General features: G+C 45.9%; 1 long non-coding RNA gene across 1 annotated transcript; it reads left to right on the top strand.

The window, feature by feature from the left end:
* The first annotated feature begins 14,990 nt into the window (after positions 1-14,990).
* LOC140711425 (uncharacterized) lies at positions 14,991-17,899 on the top strand. Its single transcript, XR_012092615.1, has 2 exons — positions 14,991-16,296; positions 16,661-17,899. It is a non-coding gene; the product is annotated as an uncharacterized lncRNA (long non-coding RNA).
* The last annotated feature ends 4,197 nt before the right edge of the window (positions 17,900-22,096 follow it).

The raw sequence follows: 22,096 nt of genomic DNA, 5'->3' as shown, positions 1-22,096 counted from the left end.
ACCTAAATGGGCCACCTCAAGGAAACAGTCCTCCAAAATGGGCAACAGAAATAAGAGTGGCACCTGACAGGTTGCAAAGGTTGCATTGTTGGAGACCAATGCAGTGGAGGGGTCGAGAGTGTCTCTTTGGAGCCTGGTTTATCAATTTCAAGAGGATGATTTTCTCCAGCAATGCTAAGCTGCTTCAGGCCAGGAACAAAGTAAGCAGATAGTCGGGTTTTTTTCCAGCTGAGTTCAGTGGAGAAAAACAGGAAAAAAGGAGTTGAGGGTATCTGCAAGGGAATTGCTTTGTAGAGCTGGGATGTGAAAAGAAAGAAAGGAAGTGAGAGAATTTAGTGGAGTGCAGATGAGGGAAGAAAGTCTTTTGATCAATAAATTGTGCATAACTTCTAAAGTTCTCTTCAGCCCTCATCCCTTTATGTTTTAGTGATTCTATTCTATCTCTTAACATGGCTGGACAGTGAAGAATCCACTGCAGGAGAAGAGAGCCCATTGGAACTAGGCAAGTTAACAGGAGCTTCCAAATGGACTGATGGCCAGAACCCGTCAACAGAAACCTCGGAGCAAGCACTCCTGGAGATTGTTGATTTGTTCTCTGTTCATTTATCCAGCACATTTTGTTGAGTGCCTACATTGTATTTGACACCGTGGATTAAGGATCGTTAAACAGATAAGTAGGGACTGTGCCCTCACAACATAGTGAGAAAGTCAGCAGCTGAACATTTGTTACACATGTGATGTGTGTTATCAAAGTGGAGGTGCAGACCATTCAGGGGGTGTAACACAGGGCACTCACTCATTCTGGGAGCACAGGGCCTTCTCCCCTGAGAAATTGCCTGGTTCTGAGGTCAGTGTGAGAAATGGAGAGAGGGGCTCTCAAATCAGTGTTTTCCTGTGTCTTCTAACTCCAAGCTGCCCTCTGCTCTTCTCCTTCTGCCCAATGCCAGCTCTGGTTTCCCTGTTTATCCAAGAAGAAGAATGGGCTCCAAAGGGCTGTTGGAATGGGGAGAGGGCAGGACCACCTGCAGCCTGCTCCCTCCCTGTGGAAGTCTCGCCAGCCTTGTGGAATGTTGTCTTTCCATACAGCTTCTTCCACCTAATTCTTCAGAAGGGATTTGAAGGTCTTCTACCAACCGCACTTCCCCTTCCCTTTTAAAAAAATTCCCTTACTTAGATTGCATTAATAAAACCATATCATCTGGACGAAAGGAGAAGATGAACCTGTTCTAGTATGTGAGGGACAAACCAGACTTGAGTATTGTATGCAATTCTCATATTCAGAGAGCCATAAAACAAGACTGATTTTTAAGGAGGGTGATCAGGGGGGTGAAGGAACTTGGAAGCGTGGCTCATGGAAAACATAGAGAACTGGAATGTTTCACCAGAAGACATAGGGTGGCATGACAACTCTGCTCCAAAGCCTGAAGGACTGTCCTAAGGAAGAAGACAAATGCCAATTAATGCCCCAACATAAGAGCAAAGGTCAATGGGCTAAAGTTAAAACCACAGATTTTTTAAATCGCAATATTTTAGAAAAAGGAATTTTATGAGAATTGCTGGAAATGGAGTGGAGACCACAGGAGATGGAGACGTGGTGAGTTCTCCACAGGAGAAATGCAAGCAGTGGCTCTACAGCCATTTAGCAGGGATGTCTTGAAAAGGAAGACAAAAATGAGGTAAAGTAATAGGCTCAGGCTCTTTAAGACACCACTCACACTTGGCAGCACATGACTCTCTGTGCAAGTCAAATTAATCTGGTTTCCATCCTAAACCTTCAGTCATTGTCATTGTCTTTCCCAGATTGTCTCTACCAAGCCCTCAGGAAGCCCTTCAAGACCTGGTACGGGGAGGAATGTCTCTTTGGGGGCCCTCAGAGAGCCTCTCTGAGCTCTGGCTGTGTTGTGTCCACCACAGCGTCTGCCCAATTATGGCATCCTCGTTCTCCCCAGCTGAGAGCCACTGAGCACACTGGGCCATCTATCCATCTCACTGTTAAGTGCAGAAAAGAGAAAAAGCCTAATCTCTTCCTACCTCCTCTCCATAGTTTGAGGCTTATTTGCTCTCAAACTTCAAATCTCGAGTCTTGCCTCCAGAAACCACTGACAAGCCACTGAGTTGCCTCAGCAGCACATAAGTCTGTCAGCTGTAGAAGTTGATGGTGCACCCAGACTAAGAAGAACTTGTGTTTCCAGCCTGTCTAAGATGGTTCCCACTCATATCACTTCAGGTGCAGTTCCCTCATACGCTACAGCATGTGGTATCTTTAAATGGCAAACTTTCCTAAAAAGGCAGAAAGCAAAATGGATTCAATCCAGGAGAAACTAATCCTGGAAAATCAAAATCTTCCACATGGGGGTGATGATAAACAGATGCCTCTCATCTCGACAAATGAAAGGTCACCGACAGACAGTGCAGAGTAATTATTAAATAACTTCTCCCATTTGTTCAGGATCAGTAGCGACCTCATTACCTGGATCCAAAGACAATATCTCTAAATCCTGGGCATGGATCCAAAAAGGTCATTAATAACAGGAGAGTCCCCAGATTTGCAGGAAAAAGGAAACCAGTTCTAATTACAGAAGTGAAGTCTTCCACCCCAGCCCTTTACATCAACAGTTTGCAAGTTCATAACAACAACATGGATTCCTCAGGCACCACTTACAGCCACTTGACCAACAGCAGCCTGGTTAAACCAGCCTTTTCTCTGCAAACTGGATGGGCCTTTGTATGTCATGGGCAGGGAATCAAGCTGACTTGAGGGTGGTTTTCTTATTGTCACTTCTTATAGCTTCAGGCCAGAGGCCAAGGACTGGAGCAGAGGCTCAGATTCCTGGCCCTTTGCCCGGATAACTGGACCTTAAGAAGAGCAAGGAAGGTGAGGGATAAAAGACTGCACATTGGGTACAGTGTGCACTTCCTGGGTGATGGGTGCACCAACATCTCAGAAATCCCCACTAAAGAACTTATCCATGTAACTAAGCACCATCTGTTACCCAAAAACCTATTGAAATTAGGAGGAGGAGGAGGAGGAGGAGGAGGTGGTGATGGTGGTAGTGAAGATTTAGGTCACCTCATGGCAAAGAGCTGCCTTTAGTCCCAGCCTTGACTCTCCAGGCCCCCTGGAATGAGAACGAGCCTACCCTGGGGGTTTGGATTAGGAGGGTAGCTGCTCTTCTTACACCACCTTATTAACCTGTCAGTCAACAGGCACCTTCTGCTTCCTCAAACTGGCTTGAACCAGGAGTCCCACAGTCCCTAAAAGAGATTAGATTTTGCTTCCTATCAGAGGAAAGACAAAAACCACAGCAATCTCATTTCCCTACCTCCCCTGTTCTCCAGCTCTAAAGCAGTGTAGTATGGTAGTAAAACAGGTAAGAGTTCAGGCTCCGGAGCCAGACGGAGCCAGTGTAAAGCCTGTCACTTACCGCTAGAGGGCTTAGGCAAATCTCCAAGCCTCAGTTTCTGACCCACAAAATGGGCATAACAATTTATGATCTAAACAGGGACTCTGAGAATGAGAGGAAGGTGCCCTCAATAATTACTCTGAGGCAACAGGCACAAATCAGAAGGAACAAGCCATGATGCATAGTTTACTCACTTGAGGAGGATCCTATGAAGATCAAATAAAATAATATATGTAAAATGCTTATCACAATGCCTGGTGCATGGCACATAGAAATCGTGCCGCATCGACTGGGTGTGGTGGCTCAAGACTGTAATCCCAACTTTTTGGGAGGCTGGATGGATTATCCAGAGGCTGCTTCGATTTCCTAGACCCCATCTCACTTCCTTTTAGGCCTTTCACCATCCTCACTTCACACCCGGTGGTGCTGGCAGGTTGTGAGTCACTGGGGGCACGTGGGATGGCTACCCATCAACATGCAATGTCATAAAAGCAGAACAATTTTGGGCCATGGGGTGTCCTTGGGAAACAGGCTGACGTTTCCCATGTTAAGTCTGAAGGATCATCACACAGTCCGTCTCAGGGTTAGTTCAGTGAACGGATCCGATGAATCTGATGCAGCCCTGAACATCCCATTTCCACGTCACTCGACCCTGTGCTCAAGGGGCACCAGGCTCTATGCAGGGGCGGTCCCAAATGTACCTGATAATTAAAATAATCTCTGCCCTGGCTGATTGCTCCCCCCATTACTCTCTCCCATTACTGGAGACGCAAACAATAAATAATTTAATAACCCAGGTTGAGTAGACTCTGGTTCCAAAACAAAGTGTTTTAATTCTCTAGTGTGCCTGCTTTCAGCATTACTGTAATTCCATTTCCCTTCACTTGACTGGGCCTTTTGCTGCTTTTTAGGCTTCTCGTATTTCTCCCCAAGTTTTCCCCACGGGGCCCTGACAGCTGCATTATAGCAGGGCTGGGCAGCCAGCATGACATCACTCACTACTCCAGTCAGCAGCAGCAGCAGCGCAGTGGCATGTACTCATTAGCTGAGCAATCTGCCCTGCGTCTCAATGGCGATGGAAATCTGTCCATGTGGCTGAAGGCAGGACTGCTGCCCTGGGGAACCTGGGCCCTCTCCTTTCTCCTTTCCCCTCCATCTTTCTCTTTCTCCTGCCTGCTTTCCTGCAATCTTCTCAGACCTGGTTCTGGGGAAAGGCCTGAAAAGGGGAAAAAGGCACTGGAGAGGGTGGTGGGAAATGGCCCCTATCCCTCACCCTGCAGAGTTGGGTCTGACTCCTCATCATACTCTCATCCTGGTGCTGAAGAAAAGATCTCCCTGACTCCCAGCTTTGGCTGAGGCCTAGGAGAAGCCAAACCCCATAGAGAGATCAGATTCTCCTACCTTTCAAAGGAGAGCCAGAACCATAGCATACTCTCACTCCGGCCAGAGAAATCTCCCTGAGTGGCCCTCCCACCGCCTGCCCCCACCCGCAATCCTTCCACTGTTCTGAACAGCAGCAGAATATGCTGATGTGAGAGTCTGGTGCCCTTGCCTGAAGCTGAGGGGGGCCAGGGAGCAGCAGCTGCAGGGGAGGAGCAGGGGTAAAAGGAAACGCACCAATGGAGCTTTCGTTTAAATAAAGAGCAGGAAAGCATTGTGCTCCATTGATTACAATGTTTTTTTTCTGAATGTTGTGACATTTGCAGGAAGGCTAATTTATTCAAGCATGGAAATCTTTAAAAACTTAATTAAGTTATTTCTGTGATTTTCCATGCCTTATTGTTTCGCGTTCACATTTACTTTCATCCTTGTTAATAAAAAATAAGAAAGTGGGGAGGGGCTGGAGAGGGAAGAGAGAGAAATGATCTCAGAACCTCCCAAGACTAGATGCTTTCTAGTTGCTCCATTTTCCTGCGCGAGGCTTCAGGGGGTCAGGGCAAAAGGGAGGCAGGAATGTGTCCTCTCATATCAGGATCCAAGTCAGGCTCTGTCTCCACCAAGATTGGTTGGGGATTAATGCAGACCCCTTGCCTAATCCTCCGGGCACTGTGGCACCTGTAGCAAGCTTAGGTGACTGTAAACCCTGGAATGATTTCATATAAAATAGTGCCGATGGCATAACTGTGATGAGTCTCCTCCGAGGCAGACTTGGCTCTGTACTTTATAGGGTGTCATGGGGTAGCATGACGCGGGAGTTCTGGAGTCAAGCTTGAAATGCAGATAGCCAGGCCCAGTTCTCTATGAGGTCAGTTCCCAGAGCCAGATGTCTTCCCGGGCAGCTGTGGTGCTTAGAAATAAAAGCTTGGACCTCATCAAAGATAGGATTTTCTCCAGCCTGTGCCCCAAATCCCTAGAAGCTGTGCTCATTCCTTTCTTCTAAAGGGAGTCCTAAGAATGCTCATGTACCCTCACTCAATTACAGATTGCGTAATGCCCCTGCCTGAGCCACTGGAGACTGTGGATGACTAAGATGCTGGGGCAGGAGTGGGATAGAGCCAAGAGCAGACCAAATCAAGAACCACAGATGCAAGAATTCCCATTAGAAAATAGAGTCCGTACTGGCAGGAAGAATATGCAGAAGCTATTCTGCAATAAACATTCATTTATACAAATACACAAATAATAGGTTTCTGTGGTGAAGTTGGTTCTCACCCTGGGATAAGTGCATCGTGGGTTGACTGGAGAGAGAGTGGGAAGGAGGGAGCACTGGGATTTCATGTGAGGACAGGGTATGGTTGGGGTAAAAGGAAGCAACACCTCTCAAGTGCCAATCCGGAAAGACTGAGAAGGTGGGACTTAAAGCAACACGGCAGGCTCAGACCCATCCGGCATCCAGGTTGCGTTCACTGCCTTCCTCCCCAGCTGTGCCCGGCTGAAGCCCTTCTGTAAGTGATCCCAACTCAGAGCACATGAGAACCAGAACTCTCCGCTGAGGGTCTCCTCGGGTTTCCTAAATCAGTGCTTTCGCCTTCATCTCAAAACTGCCTTATTGAGGAAATACAGTCCCTACAGACATCACTGGAGTATCTCCCTTTGATTGAAAAGAAAATATTCCTATTGAACATATGGTGCCATGTAACCCACCCCAAACATTTAATGGACTCTGCTTTGTCCAGGACATCAGACTCGCATTCCCTGCTGGGGCCAGAACCCAGGTCATCTGTATTCTGATGACATTTGAACATATTATTTTTTAGGTCATTAGTCTCTGCCTGATATTGCGAGTCAAGAACTTTAATAGGAGAAATTTATGACTTGTCTCTTCCAATCAGCCTAAGAGTTCATGGTGGTGTTCAGTGCGCTATACTAATGGATATTGCTTTCAACTGGGTGTTGAGTTTAAAAAAACAAATCCCTCTCAAATTCATTAGCCTGTTCCTTCTGATCTATTAACAGGAGCGGTGGACATTTCCCTCCACCCAGGCTGTCTGCTAACACAGTGGGTCTCTAGGTATGGTCCTTAAGAGGCCTCCAGGTGGTCTGCCAGCTAATCCAAATGGAAAGTTACACAAAAGTGCCTTTTCTTAAAGTGCAATCTCCAGAGCAGATTTGAATCTACATTAAAAAGGCCCAAAATGAACATTTTCAAAATTATAAGCTCAGTAATGGTTATTTACCCAGGCAAAAGTTTCCCTGGGCCATTACAAGGTTTTTGTAGTAATAAGTGAGTACTAGTGAGGTGCCCGGAGCCTGGGCCCTTCTGCTGCTGAGGACTGACAGTTGGGATGTCCGGGGAGCCCTGTCTGTGCAGGCTGTCTGGGCATCAGCCTTAAGCAAGGCAACCAAAATGTCAAGGTTCAGAGAGAAGCAGCTTCAGCTGTCAGTCCATCCATTTCTTTCCAATAACAGGAATGCACAAAGAAAGAAAATAACAACAAGAAAAATAGATTGATGAAGATGGGAGAGGCATTCATCAACTGGTTTCGTAGAAACAGAGAGCTGGAAGGCTGAGGTCATCTGGCCCACCCGCCTCCCCCGAGCAGGCTTCTTCTCCCGCTCTTGTCAACACAACATGAACCCTGAACTCAGTGCCTAATGGCACATCGCCCTGGGCATGGGGCACAGCCTGCACACTCTGCACACTGGCGACCCAGACCCTGCCTTGTAAGCGCTTGTCACCTAGGGGAGGGAGCTCAGGGCTTCTGTGAGGGAAGGGAAAAAAGGCAACATTCAAACAAAAGACTCTCTGGGCATGTTAGCCCTTGGTTGAATTTCTGCCAGGACAACAAGGAATTGGGAGCAGAGGCTACCCCTCCAAGTCCATGGGAACCTCAATTCTCTGAAGCACCCCTCTTTTAGTGTCTCTTGAACACACCAGTGCTCTTCTACAGGTCAATGGAAACCTGAGGTGCACTGTGTTGGGAGGCCTGTTAGCACTCCGACATCATCACAGTCATGGGCCCCTCACTAGGCTGCTTGGCTCACAAACCTTCTGCTAGCCTGTTCTTCCTGCACATCCCACCTTGTCCCAGCAATGATTAAGCGTAGCTCCTCACATTATCTAGCTCTCCTTTGAGAGCCCTCCGCATTTCCCATGTATTGCCCACTTTTTCTGCTAGAATGAAATGGCTCTGTGTTTTTTCTGTCAGACACGTACCCTAAATTCTAGACTTCTGTACCCTAAATTCTAGACTTCTACACCTTCTTGATCTCGTCCTCCTCATTCTCCCCATTCCTCCATTCAGGATGCTCTCAAACTTTAGCATGCATCAAAGTCAACTGAAGGGCTTGTTAAAACGCAGAATGTTGGACCGGGCCCCAGAGTTTCTGATTCACAGGATCTGGGGCAGGGCCTAAGAATGTGCATTTCTAATGAGTTCCCAGATCCTGCTGATCCTGCCGGTCTAGAAGGATCGCAGCTCTATATCTAGCATGAGTCCCACCTACTCCTCTCCAGGAAGCCTTGGGCATGCTCGTAAGCTTCTGTCTGTGTTGGGTGCATCTCGCCCAAGGGGCCACACTCCCCTTATCTCTGCCACATAATCTTGTCCGCCTTGCCTCTCCCTTGCCTTTGCGTTCGCTGAGCCCAGCCCCTGTGGCTTTACAGGCTCCGGCCACTCCTGAGCTGCTGTCTCCACCCATGCATGTGGCTTCTTGCCTTTTGCTTTCCTCTCACTCCCTGTGTTTCCTCACATCCATCTCTGTCTGCCAGATTCTCACATCCAGGCTTCCTCTGGCATCTATCCATCATCCTCTCATCCATCTCACTGCGCAGATATTTACATTTCTAAAGCCCAGTGTGTTTTTACGATTCCTCCTACTTCAGCCAAACAAGGATTTTCCTCTAAAACATACTCACAGTTAGGCTATGGGGTTAGGGAGGGAGGACACCTTACCCATTTGGAGTAACCCCTTTCGAGGCTGTTTATTTATCAAGAACAAAGAGTGGTTTCAGCAGGGATGGAGAGCAGACACAGCAGTGCCATGCTTTTGACCACCTGTCCCACTCGGGGACAGACTAGAAACCCAACAGACAGGTTGGGTCCTATTGATCCTTTTTAATCGTATTGAGCTGACTTGGAAACTTCTCCCAGAGGCCTTATTGTGGGTATTTATTTGCAGTACTCAAGGACTAAGGAAAAAAAATTACATAGTTTTTCCTAAAGCATGAACCCTTGGTCCCTGGAAAGCAGAATCATAGAGAATCATGTTATGAGCATGGACTCTGGTTGTGGGTTTCCAGGTTTGAACCCCATCTCTGCCCCGACCACATATGTGATCGTGAACAAATACCACACTTCTCTAAACATCAATGTCCCCTCCTGCAAAACGGGCATGATGCCCCAGGGCAACGCCCAGAGAATTAAATGGGATGACATACCTAGCACTTAACACCTGTAGCTCTCACACACAGGACTCAGTAAATGCTACTAACATTAGTACCCTCTAGGTGTGCCACATCCTGGAGCCTCAGAATCTGGGTACAGAGACTGTACCCGGATTTGAGCAAAACCATGGATGGGTCACCTTCTACCCACGGACTGATCCCACCCCAGACTAGAGGACCCTGGGTTTTCTCAGTTAGAAAAAAGCCATTCGCCATTTTACTCTGAGCCATCAAATCCCCAGCACTTAACTTAAAAGCTTTGTGCTTTGGTTTTTGTCTTGTTTTGTTTTGTTTTGTTTTTTTAATAGGAAAAAAAAAAATCCTATTCTTGTCTGTCCAGTGCTTTTCCAGCAAAACAGCAAGTCAGCACTAAGATTCTCCTTGGTCAGCACAATGTGTGTTGCAGTGGGAGGATTTGGGGGAGTTTGAGTAGGCCCTAATGAGGAGGGAAGTTAGGGGTTGTCTGGGCACTAGCCAATTTCCTAGGTCTCCTGGAGATTCCTTGGGAGTAGTACTTCCTCTTTCCTTCTACATCCCTTCTACTTCCTGACACCCATGACATTCTCTTGGAAGACAAGACAGAGGTCTCAAGAGAAGTCAGAGATAGGAAAAGCATTTCTTCCAGTCACAGCCTGGAGTCTGATGACCAAAAAGTTGCAACCCTCCTATGGACACTGGAGCCATTTCTTTGATGGTCTATCTTCTAGGAATTCTGTGCCTGCGGCTTCCATAGCAGGGAAAACATAGGTTAGATCACCACTCCCCCGACCGTCACCAGGGCACTCTCGGAATGTCCTGCCTACAAGGACTTGGCTCACTAGCCACAAGGAAGTACATACCAAGATCTGTTGGCCACTTTGCACCCTAAGGATGCCTCATTCTTATCTCTGCTGTGTCTCCACTAGCACAGCAGAATGTGATGGACAGAATAAGAAGCCTGTTGCCTTTTATCAGCCAGTGCAGGCAGAAGACTCAGAAGGGCTGGGGAGCACTTGTAATGCAGCAGTCCAAAATCAGGCCCTACCAAAGCATGGTGGTGCAAAGAACACAGAGAGTGAGACCAGACAGGTCTGATTTAAGATCCAGTCTCCACCATTTTGATGAATTGGGCAAGTTACTTAATCTCACTGTGCATCGATTTTCTCACCTAAGAAATAGGGATAATGACTCCTACTTCATGGAATTGTTCTGGGGAGTATCTATGTTGCATAAAAGCACTAGCATGGGTGCTGGGTGCAGACTAGGCAACTGACACTCCACAGGGCTTGTCCAATAAATTGGGGCTTTTGTGATTATTTAAAATGGACTGCAATACTGATAAGTTTCTCTGATGCCAGAGTCAGAAAAAAAGGTCAAATTCAGCGCCCCAAGTATCTTTAGCTACAACTGGCCTAAGCAAGCTGGAAAACAATTCCCAAGTTATCCGGGCTGCTCTTGCTCCTGCCAGCTAATCCCTAACTGCATTTGTATTCCTTTGCAGCCGGCCGGCCTGTGCATATGGAATACATTTTCTTTGGGTGTCTCACCATTAGCGTTTTCATTTCTGCTTAGCGTCAGGGGCTTTGCACATCGCTGGCCTTCCAGAGTACTAAGCCCGTCTTTGTGTAGGCTTGCTTTGTTCTCTCATTTCCTGATCAGTCAGGAAGCATTTCTGGGCAAGAGCTTTTGGAGGGGGGGTTTTGCCTGGCAGCTTCATACACTATGAGTTTTGGAGAAGGATGAATCAAGTACCACCTCATACACAGGTCTCCTCTCTCCTTCCCTGTACACATGGCTACCTGTGGATTAGATACAGCCTTCTTTCCTCTCCAGGTTTTCTAATGCTCTCACATGTAGATCTGCTAAGCTCTGCTAATAAGCATAAAGAAATTAGCTGCCACATTCAAAGCTTATGCTATCAGTCAGCTGAGCATCACTCTGAAAAGGCAACCTTCCACTTAAAAGAATATAATAATTCACAGTGCTGGCAAAGGTGCAGTGAGATGGGCACTGTCATAGCCACTGATTAATGAGAGTGTAAATTGATATAACACTTCAGCTGGGGGGAGGTGAGGGGAGCAACTAACCAGCATATAACAAGAGCCAGTGATTCCACTTCTAGGAAAGTGTCTCCTAAGGAAACAATCAGAAATGTGGTCAAAGATTATAACAATATAAAGATGTTCATTGCAGTAATGTTTACAATGGTGCAAATTTGCAGGAAATCTAAATATACAGTTATAAAGATTAACTAAATGTATATAAATCCACAAAATTGAATACTATGAAACTATTAAAGAAAAGATATTGTAGAATAATATGAAAGGGATGGGAATAGGCTCATCATATAATATTAAATTTAAAAAGAAACTATAAAAATGCAAATATAATATGACTCTAATTTTATTTTAAGATATGTATGCACAGAAAAAAAAAAAAAAAACAGATTGGAAGGAAATTCCCTAAAATATTAACAGTGATTACCTTTGGTGGTATGATTGTGGATAATATCCTCTTTTCTCCTGTAGGTTTTCTATATTTTCTTTAACAAATACATACTACAAATCAGAAAAGAATGACAACCATGTAAACAAAAGTGCTGCTTTCCTCTCCAGGGTCTGTGACCGCGGTGGAAAAGCTGGCTTGCTCCAAGGAACCATCTTGAACCCTGACCTCTTAAGGCACTGCAGGGGAGATACTATCTGGTCCCAGTTGGCCTGGTCTGCTCCCTGACAACCCTGTGATCAAACCTGACCAAGCCTGGTTGTCCAAGTGGACAGAGCTGGCCTGGCCATGGTCTCCTGCAGCCTGGCACATTCTGGAGCCTTTTCTAAGCCTCCTGTTAGCAGGCTTTCCTCCTGTCTCTTAGGTCACTGCAGATTGATTCATCTCACTTCACTGTGGTTTACAATTTGCAGTTCTTGACCCTTACATTCTCCCCTGGTGCTGGAGCCATGTTTCTGCAATACCAACAAACCAATGGCAGCAAGCAGAGAATCGGCTGCAAGCCGTGTATCCTCATGGCCTCCCCAGCAGGCTCCTTGCCCTCTCACTTCCTTTCTGTCCCTATCCAGCATCCACACACAAGGCTGCTTCTTTAAGGAGCCCTATGGGGTCCTACCCAAGATATGTGGGGAAAGGGAAGGCAGGCCTGAGATTTGGCCAATGAGAATTCAATTCTGTGCAGCATAGGTCCTTATCACTAGTCAGACTAAGAAACAAGAGGCTTGACTGGAAGAGTCCACAAAGTCTGGGATTTTTATACATTATATTTATAATATATAAATATACATTATATTTATAGAGCAAAGAGGTCAAAATTTCTGGCCCAGATTACCACACTGGGTGAATTCAACAAGCCAAAAGTCTGGGCATCTGATTTAAAATGGGCTGTTTGCAGAATAACCATTTTTATTATACAAACAATGTCAGCAGAAGATGCCCCTGGGAGTTAGCATGGCTGTCTCTCTATCCCTCTGTCTCTTATTGTCAGTCAGGAAAAACACAAAAATTTTATCCACTCAACCTTCAAGGCCTCTGGCCACCTGGTTCCCACACCCTTATTTACCCAATTTCTTACCTCTCCTCCACATGGACTCCTGTCTGTAAAATCCACTATCTCCACTTCCTTCCTCTGACATGTTTTTAAATTGGTTCTTTCCCCATCCCCTTCCAATGTAATTATGAGCAACTAGACACAGAGTGAGGAAACCTGAATTCTCATCCTCTCTCTCTCATTTACTAGCTTAAAACCTTAGGCCAGGCCTGGGCACAGTGGCTCATGCCTATAATCCCAGCACTTTGGGAGTCCAAGAGGGGCAGATTTCTTGAGCCCAGGAGTCTGAAACCAGCCTGGGCAACATAGGAAGCCCCTGTGTCTACAAAATAATTAAAAAAAAAAAATTCGCAGGCCAGCCACAGTGGTTCACGCCTGTAATCCCGGCACTTTGGGAGGCCGAGGAAGGCGGATCACCTGAGGTCGGGATTTTGATACCAGCGTGACCAACATGGAGAAACCCTGTCTCTACTAAAGATACAAATATATATATTTATATATATATATATATATATATATATATTTATATATATATATATATCTGGGCATGGTGTCCGGTGCTTGTAATCCCAACTACTTGGGAGGCTGAGGCAGGGGAATCGTTTGAACTCGGGAGGCAGAGGTTGCGGTGAGCCAAGATCACGCCACTGTACTCCAGCCTGGGCAACAAGAACAAAACTCCATTTCAAAAAAAAAAAAAAATTTTCCCGGCATCGTGGTGTATACCTGTGGTCTCGGGCACTTAGGGGACTGAGGTGAGACGACCACTTGAGCCCAGGAGGTGGAAATTGCAGTGAGCCTAGATTGAACCACCGCACTGTAGCCTGGGTGACAAGAGTGAAACCTTGTCTCAAAAGAAAAAGAAAAAAGAAAAACTCATAGACCAGTCACTAACTTCCCTGGGCCTCTCAGTTTTCTGATCGGAAAGAAAATATAGGGGTTGAACTAAAAATCGAAACACCTTTCCAATTCTCACATTCTATAGCACTTTTCATAGCCAAGTCAGAAGCCTTTTCTGAGTGAGCCCACCCCAACTGATGATGCTCACAGGCGCCCTCTGCAGTTCACTTCACAGGTGGAGGAATCTACCCTAACTTGTTCAACATTTCCTGTGTGTATTTGTTTCTCTGTTTGTTTTATTTTTGTCCAGGTACAAAATACCTTTGGAACAATGACTGTGTTTCTTCACAACCCCCATATACCGTGTCCAGAACACAGGAAACAGTCAGGAAAGGTTGTTAGCTCTCTGACTAATGTCTACCCCTCAGGCAGACATGAAAAGGGACTCATTTAAATTCGGTTTCCCTGCCAGAATTGTCAGGCCTCAGTGGCCTTGGGAAATCACCAAGGAGGAAAATCACCATTTATCCTAAAAACTCGGCAGTCTGCACAGGCTGCTATCACCTCCAAACCTCTGCCCAGCCCTCACACAGCAGCAGCACGAATTGCCCTGTCCTAGCCCTTCCCAGGGTCATGGTCATTCCTAGAGAAGAATGGGCTTCTGCATCCTGCCAGACAGACTAGCTGGGATTGCTGGACACATTAACACCCAGAAACTGAATTCCCTACCACAGCCAAGCTGAAGAGAGGTTGACCTAGAGGTCAGATGCAGATGTGAGATGCATTCCATTCTGAGGGCAGCAACTGTCTCTGCTGTGTGCGCCTGAAGTGTCTCTTGACATCTTGGAGTCTCACACTCCATTTCTCTAGAATGGAGATCATAATACTTATCCCTGCAGGGTTATCATGATTACATAAATGTAATCAACTATATGGTCCTGCTTTTAAAAATGTGAATATTTTACACTCTTTACCTATTGTTTTACTGGTGTCCAGAAGTATCTGGCCCAGTATCAGCCTTCTTTCCCTCCCAGAAACACCCTCTTTCCATGAAGCTCCTGTCAGGTGAGCTACACTGATGAGCGAGAAGCACTGGTCCTGATACACACAGTTGGAACTCACAATATATTTTCCCACTGGAACAATGGCATGTATGAAATTTGGGTGTTGGGGACAGAAATGATCATATTTCATATTTTAATTATTGTGAGTTAGATCGATTTTTCAGGAGTTCCCTGAAAACCTCCCCCTGCATTTAACACTTTTTCTGTGAGAGGAAAACACTCCTGATTCATAATAACTAAGCTACAAGCAAATCTTTGGAAGCCCGCCCATCTGTAAGCAGGGTTCTACCTGTGTTAAATCACCTTCGGATGCAGTCGTTCTGTGCCAACCTGGTGGGCTAATGACACATTTGTGGATCCCGGCGTGTCTGTAATATCACAAACACAGGTGTGGTCTCCTGCCTTTCTCTGCAGAGGAAGGAAAAGGTGAATGGAAAAAGCGTGGCAACTTACTTGGCTCTCTTATCCTGCAGTAGGTGAGCCGTCTGCATGGGATCTTTGAGGACTGAGAGTGCTTTTCTGTTAAAGGAACGTCTGCAAAAGACAAGAGAAATACATTTGAACAGTCCCAAGGGGAGCTAATTTCAGAGTAGACATCTATTTCTCCACCAGAAGCAAAGCAGATCCCAGATCCTAAAATCAGGCTTGAGGAAGCAAGAGGAAGCATCCAGGAACCCCAAAGCAGGCAGTGGATTACCCATTGGCTCTGGGTAAAGCCAAGAGGGTTTAGAGAGGGATTTGCACTGTTTTGAGAAGCTTGCAGCTTCCTGATTCAACTCCTCTCCAAGGAAAGAGGCTCAGTAGACCAACCAAGCCACTTTTCCTCTCTTAAGGGATGAAGACCAAAGATGCAACTTGCCCAGCTGTCTGTTATGAACTAAATTGCATCCCCACAAAATTCATATGTTGAAGTCCTAACACCTTGTACCTCAGAATTTGACTGTATTTGGAGACAGGGTCTTTACAGAGGTAATTAATGTGACACGAGGTCATAAGAGTGAGCCCTAATCCATTATGAGGGGCATTTATAAAAGGAGGAGATTAGGACACAGACAAGAATGCACGGAGAAAAGACCATGTGACAACTGAGGGAGGGTGTGGCCATCTACAAGTCAAGGAGACAGATATCAGAAGAAACAATCCTCACAACGCCTTGATTTTGAAGTCTAGCCTCCAGAACAGTAAGAAAACAAATGGTCATCCAGGATGTGGTCATTTGTTATGGCAGCCCTCGAAAACCAACACACAGCAGAACAGCACCAGAGGCAAATCAGAAAGAAAATGAGATGCAGACTCCAGCAGCTTGGTCTCCCAGTCAGGACACAAGCCAGACCTGGACGGAAGTGGTCACAGCACTTCTAGCTCCAAAATAGCCACTGGGTGGAGGCTCCTAGTTCCTCCTCCCTCCAACCCCATGCAGCCTGCTCTGTCCCCGTCTTCTCAGGCTCACTCAGTGCAGTGTCTGCCTGCATCCCTCTATCAGGGGCCTTCCTCTGCCCACAGAGGGAGTTATATACAAGCCCGAGGAATGAGGAAGAGAAGACAAAAGCAAGATGGAGCCTCACTGTCTGATTTTCCCAGACGTTCCCAGGAAGACCTGGTTATGCCGGGCGGTCTGGATTTTTAGTGCATACACCATTAGATGCCTCTTTCTTACTCTGCTTAGCACACCAGGTCTGTAGGTTCTGGTTCTTAAGGGCCATGTAGAGTCCAACTAAAAAGGGCAGGTGTTTGTTTTCCAACCCAATTTCCTTCTAGTGGCGGAAACACCAGCAGCCCTTTCCCTTCCCTTCCTTGCCCACTGACCTCCACTCTCTTCCCTGTTGTAGACAGTGGTGTGTCTTCTATGAAATGCATTTCTCCACCAGTCATAGCACCTGTTCTGAGACAATCACAAGCTCAGAAAACCCTAACTAAAGTAGGTGCTGTTTTTTGAATGCCTACCATGTGGCCAGCACTGTACTAGTCACTTTACTCACCATATTTCCAGTCCTCACAGCCACCCTTGCATGTGGGAATGACCCTCCCTTCCTAAAGATGAGAAAACCTGAACTGGGAGTGGTGGCTCGCACCTGTAATCCCAGGGACTCAGGATGCTGAAGCAGGAGGATCTCTTGAGCCCAAAAGTTTGACGCTGCAGTGAGCTATGATCCCACCACTGCACTTTAGCCTGGGTGACAAAGTGAGACCCTATCTCTAAAAATAAATAAATAAATAAAAATAAAAATAAAAGATGAGAAAACCAAGGCTCAGGAGAAGTAACTTGTCCAGGGTCAGGCAGCTGGCTCTAGGCAGAGCTAGGACAGAAAGCGAGCTTTGGCTGACATATTTGCTTTGAACTTTTCACTCTGCAACTCTGAAGAAAAAAAGTACATTTACACTGTGAAAGTCTATACAATGAAAATTGGATTTTCTCCAATTCTTACTGATAATAACTAGGAGACATTAAAGAGAAAGAGAGAGGGGCCAGACACAGTTGCTCATGCCTGTGATCCCAGCACTTTGGGAGGCCAAGGTGGGCAGATCACTCAAGCCCAGAAGTTTGAGACTAGCCTGGGCAACATGTAAAACCCCATCTCTATTAAAAAAATATATACAAAAATTAGCTGGACATGGTGGCAGCAACCTGTAGTCCCAGCTACTCGGGAGGATTATTTGAGCCCAGGAGGTGGTGGCTGCAGTGAGACAAGATCACACCACTGCACTCCAGCCTAGGTGAGAGAGCGAGACTCTGAAAAGAAAAAAAGAGAGAGAGAGAGAAGAGAGAGAAATCTTCAACAAGCACAGAAATGCCATGATTTCTAAAACGAAGATCTGATCTGTAACTTAAAAACCTTCTGTCTCTGTTTTGCCTGCAGAGAAATCTAAATTCCTGTGGCGAATGAAGCTGCTTCTCAATGCTTGCTGTAATAGCCCTCTGCATCTTTCTTTCATAACATCTAGCACAATTTGAAGTTACATATGGGGTGATTGTTTGATTAATGTTTGTCTTTCTGAAATTCGGAGGTAGCATCATCATATAACTTACAGTGTAAATGGGAACACTTTTGAAAGTAAAAGGAAATGTTATTAATAATTATTCCAGGACAAGAAGGAGACTGGAACATGTGGTCATCCTACGGGTGAAGCAGAGACCAACTCTGGTTTACTTGACATTGTAGTCCCAGTGCCAGATTCCACACTTAGCACATAGTAGATGCTCAATAAATAAACATGATGATTGATTTAACAATGTCTTTGAAATATTTTTCACTATTTTATCCCACCATATCTTTCAGGTTCTACTTACTGCAGCTTCTAACATATCCCAATCCTAGACATTCAGGGGTCCCCATTTAGCCATTTTGAACATAACATATATTGTCACAGCCTCAAGCTTTTATGAAACTGTCACCCCTGCTCACAATGTGCTCCCCTCACTCTCCACCCATCCTTAAAAGTATTCTCCACTCAGATACCACCTCTTCTCTGAAATCTTCCTCCCATTTCCCAAAACACTTGTACACTAATAATAACAAACATCTCTAATAACAAACATGCCACTCCATTGTAGATATGTATGTTCCTTGTCCACCAGTAGACTGTGAGTTCCTCCAGGTTAGAGGACAAGTTTCACCCATCTCCCCAGGGCACATCCTAGGGCATGCACAGAGTAGACATGAGATAAATGCTTGTTGAAAGAATCAGATGAGGTTGGGAGTCCCCTTAAGTATCAACAGTCAAGAAAGATTAAAAAGGAGTGAACTTGGGCTCTGAAATAATCATGTGCATGGTGTTATGGCTACACAGCTACTCGCCTCCTTACGCTGCGTGGTGCTGGGCACATAGCAATCACATTATCAATCAATGTTATTATTATTAGCATTATCAGTCATTAATTTTCATGTACCCCTTCACTCTTGTCTTTCCGGACTTGTGGAACTCTAATGCCAAGTTTCTGCTATCTCCTCAATCTCAGCTCCTCATCAGCATTTCTTTCTATTGGAACTGACCTTCTCTCCTGCTTTTTGTCAGCTGAGATGTATTAGAGAGTCTTTCGTTGACAGGCAAGTCGTCCTGGCACTTCATCACACCATATTCTTCAAAGTGTCTCTGACGCTATGGCTGTTGCTGGACTCCTTGGATCCTCCATCTTCCCCTTTTGCCAGGCTGTTTATATTCTTTAAAGACCTTTCACGTAATGCTTGTGCTAATATTTACATCCCTGCTTAACTAGGCTGGCCTCTGCTGCCCTGGGCATTTCTTGACTCAAGCAGGATGGAATTACAATCTTTCCAAGCTACTCAGTAGCTATTTCCCATTCATAGAACCACAGCATGCTAAGAGCTGGAAGTTGCTGAATGTGCAGCCTACCTGGGGGTTAGGATATGACCAATGAAAGATGCGCTGGGTTTAGCCTAGTTGCACATAATACACAGTCTTTGGAAACTGATAGTCCTGTGTTTGGAGCAAAGCTCATCCACTCATCAGCTATGTGACCAGTAAATGATTTCATCTCTCCAGAGTCTTATTTCCCACATCTATAAAAAAGAAATCCTTTTTTAATTGCTTCATGTAGATAATTACATGACAGTATTGTTACAAGGATTAAATGTGATAATGTATACAAAAAGAAAGGCACATAATAATTGCTCAGTAAATAATATCTATTATTACAAAAAATCAAAAATGTATTGCACACTTACTATATATAAAGGTGTGTAGAGTGCTAAACTCTGGAATTGGAGTAAGGAAGATAAAAAGAGGAAGATATAATCCCTGTCCTCCTCAAGTCCAAAATCGGAACTCAAAGCAAACTGTAATTAAGAGCTATAAGAGATACAGACAACTGGAAGCAAAAGGAGAAGATTCTGGAAGGGACAGAGTTGAGATCTTGGCTAGGCCTGAAAGATTGACAAGAGCCTTGGTTCACAACTATGATGAGAGAAAACTTTGCAGAAGCAATGATTCGTGCAAAATCTCAGAGGAAGGCTGTAGAATAACAAAAGCAATAGCTAATACTCAAATGAGGCACTTCTTATAACGCAGGCACTGAGCAAAATGCTTTATATCATCTCATCTAATCCTCTCAACAACTATGCGGGATGAGGTAGGTGCTAATATTATTCCCATTCTGCAAATGACTCTGAGGCTGAAAAAGGTGAAGTGGTTTGCTTAGGATTGCAGAGCTAGTAAGTGGCAGAGCAGGATTTGAACTCAGGTCTGCATGACCCTGAAGCCAAAGCTCTAATTCCACAACTGTGTGGAACAGGTGGGCATGTGTGAGAATTGTGGGAAGATCAGGGTGGCTGGAGTATAGGTAGGGTATGTACACATGCGTATACACATGTGTGTGTGTATGTATGCACACATGCACAAGTTGGGGGTATGGTACAGAGGAAATTTGAAAGAGAGGGCTTCTAGAAGAGAGGTAGGGAAACTACTGAAGAAGATTCTGGAATCCAGGCTGAGGGCCTTACGCTCTTCTGGAGGCTGACTTCAGTTCTCCTCACTGCACTCTCAACCCCATTAGGCCCCAAGGGTTATTAATAATGGCAATGATCGTGCTAATAACGATAGCGTTAACAACCCCTGGAGGGAGGGTTGTGAGGCCGGGCCTGCAATGAACTCCTGCCAGGAAGAAAAGGCCTCCATCTCCCATTTTCTGGGCTCCAGGGCCAGGCCTAGGCCTCCAAATTGACTTTGACTTCACAGGAGAGCTCAGCAAATTCTGCAAAAGCAAAATACCTGCAGGAATATCTCTCCTTCTCTAGAGTTTTGGCAAACTTATTATCCCAATCAATATCTGAGTAATTACAATCCCTTGTGATCAAAGGGGGGTGTATTTCCCTTTCTTTGGCCTCCTTACAGGGCTCTCTTATCTGGAAAAAGATTTCTTAATCTACTTTCCCTAAATGCCCTGAAGGTCTGCGTGCCACTGCAGCCCCAGAATTCCCTGATTGCTTTTATTGTCCTTAACTGCTACCTGGCCCGGCTTGCTGGCAGCCCTGGCAGGAATCAGCCTTTTAGCTGGGGCCTCCCACTGAGCCCTCAAGGGAAAAACAAGGAGGTGGGAGCCAGGACTCTTGGGAACCCAGAAGAACCCAGGAGAGCCCCACATCCCGCTCCATCTAAGAGGAAGCAGGGAAGGCTGAAGGCTAGGAGTGAGGTCAGCCCACTCTTGCCCCTCTTATGAGTTACACTCCCGGCTCCTGCCAATCTTTCACCCTCTCACAAAGCCCCGTCTCTGGCTGAGGCGGGAGAAAGGCGCGGTTTGAGAATTAGAAGGAAGTGGGTTGAAAGTTTTCCTTTAGGTCCTTGACAAGGACCCACAAGGTGAAAGAAATTTTTGTTCGGTTATCCCAGCCATCCTTCTACTCCATGAACCCCTCACCCATGCACCCCCAGACAAAAGACCATCTATTAAGCTTGCAGGGCCCGGCCCCTAAGGCATGAAGATCAGCTCCCTAGCTCAGCCTCCCTGTGCCTCCTAAGTAACAACTGTGTTCTTATGTGGGTCAGGGTGGGTCTCCGTGGAGGGGGAGCTACGATGCAGAAACATGAAGAGGTGCTGCCACATGGCCAACCGCCTGCTTACTGGGCGCTCGTACTGAGCATACTTACTGAGCATACTCAGCCTGGCCTGATGTATGATTCCAAGACCAGATCCTTTCTGACTCAATGATTTAAGAGGTTTCTGCACACCAGAAACCTAATTACCCCAAAGATTTCAGTTCTGTCTTCTCAGCTTTGCTTCCAAAGAGGCCCCTCCAAGAACACCACTAGGTTGGAGTCATTACTGTGCTGACCACTTGCAGGGCCGCTTACTGTATTTTTATGAGGGGCGTACTGTGCTGTATGATACATTTCCCAGCAAAGACTCTGGAGAGGGGCTCTCAGTGACATGGCTGCTACTGGGGGGAGGGGGAAAATAATGATGGACTCGTGTATACACACGTCTTCACACAAACGAAGAGGGAGGTGTGGACCCAAGTGAACACAGACAACTGTTGCCAGGCCATGCACACTTAGACACAGATAGAGGAACCAAGCGCATCATGGTAAGCATTCCAGAGGCCATAGGCCAGCCCCCTGCCTCCAAGCAGATTTATTCCAATTTCCCCCAGTTAGCACGGATCTCTACAACTCTGAGGCAGGCAATTTTACCATCCCAATGGTAGGCTTTTCCAGTGTTTAACAGCCCTCCTCCCATGGAGTAGTTTCCTTCTAGAATTAGGAATGGTCACACTGGTGGGGAACTTGGAGATCCTATAGACAAAACCTCTCATTTTAGAAATGGCAAGATCCAAGGGTCTCCATTCCCAGAGCAATCACTACACCATGTAGGACAGACACTCGGCTTAGGGGCTTGGCAGGCCGATCAAACACCCCGCAAACTCCTTCAGCTCAGCTCAGAGCCAAGGGGGTGGCCCTCTCATCAGGTGTA

The sequence above is a fragment of the Chlorocebus sabaeus genome, chromosome 1, assembly GCF_047675955.1.
Source record: "Chlorocebus sabaeus isolate Y175 chromosome 1, mChlSab1.0.hap1, whole genome shotgun sequence".
NCBI classification, from domain to species: domain Eukaryota; kingdom Metazoa; phylum Chordata; class Mammalia; order Primates; family Cercopithecidae; genus Chlorocebus; species Chlorocebus sabaeus.
Note: the sequence above shows the minus strand (reverse complement) of the source record. Positions and strands in the feature narration are given on the sequence as shown.